This window comes from Corvus brachyrhynchos, unplaced genomic scaffold, assembly GCF_000691975.1.
Source record: "Corvus brachyrhynchos isolate BGI_N302 unplaced genomic scaffold, ASM69197v1 scaffold48, whole genome shotgun sequence".
Classification (NCBI taxonomy): Eukaryota; Metazoa; Chordata; class Aves; order Passeriformes; family Corvidae; genus Corvus; species Corvus brachyrhynchos.
The window spans coordinates 3,594,720-3,595,525 of NW_008240027.1; the positions used below are offsets into that span (position 1 = coordinate 3,594,720).

General features: G+C 70.0%; 1 long non-coding RNA gene across 2 annotated transcripts; it reads left to right on the top strand.

Moving 5' to 3' along the window:
* Positions 1-701, top strand: LOC108448971. 2 transcript variants are annotated; one of them, XR_001865050.1, is made up of 4 exons: positions 1-30; positions 142-201; positions 281-411; positions 502-701. It is a non-coding gene; the product is annotated as an uncharacterized LOC108448971 (long non-coding RNA). The 2 variants fall into 2 exon arrangements; XR_001865049.1 differs by having other exon boundaries at positions 281-701.
* The last annotated feature ends 105 nt before the right edge of the window (positions 702-806 follow it).

Sequence of the window (806 nt, forward strand, 5' to 3'; positions counted from 1 at the left end):
GGCCGGACAGGCCCGAACAGCACAGCAGAGGTGAGCGCTGGCCGGGAGGGGGTCACAGCGCAGAGCCCTGGCCCTGTGGGGTGGTCTCCATTAAAGGGCCCGTTGGCCCCCTCACCCCCCATTTGCCCGTCTCCTCCCCAGGGCCACCCTCCGCCTCGACACCCTCCTGCCGCCCGCAGGGCCGCTCGCGGCCGAGGCCAGGTGAGGCTCCGTGGCGATGGCGGCTCTGAGCAGAGCGCTCGGCCGAGCCCTGGCGATGGCTGACCCAGGGCTCCGGTAGGGCGCTGCGACTGTCCTACCTGCGCTCCGGGGGACACGACCCGGCCGTCCTGGACCAGCTCCTCCATCTCCAGCTGGAGGCCACGGTACTGGAGAAAAGAACCGCAGGGCTGGGCAGGGGCAGGCGGTTGGGTAAGTGCCAACACCAGGCCCAGGCCTGTCCCCCCACAGGGGCCGTGGCCCCACAGCCGGCTCCTGAGGTGCCCCCGGCTGTGCCGGCAGAGCCCCCCGGCACTGGCACACACGCTCTGGATGCGGCGCTGCTAGCCGTGGAGCTGGAGAACCGGCGTCTGGAAGATGAACTGTTGGCACTGAAAGTCAGGAGGGAGAGGAGAGCAGACGCTGGTAGGTGATGGGTCCCAGGGAAGGGGGTCCCCTATCTGCACCCCACAGCCCTGGGGTTGCAGCATCAGAGCCCTGGGCTGGACATGGCTCCTGGAAATATGGGCAAGGGGAGGGGAGCTGCAGCTCGGGGTGGGGTGGGCTCTCTGCAGTGAGCAGGGGGAGTCCCGGCCCCCAGTGGCCCT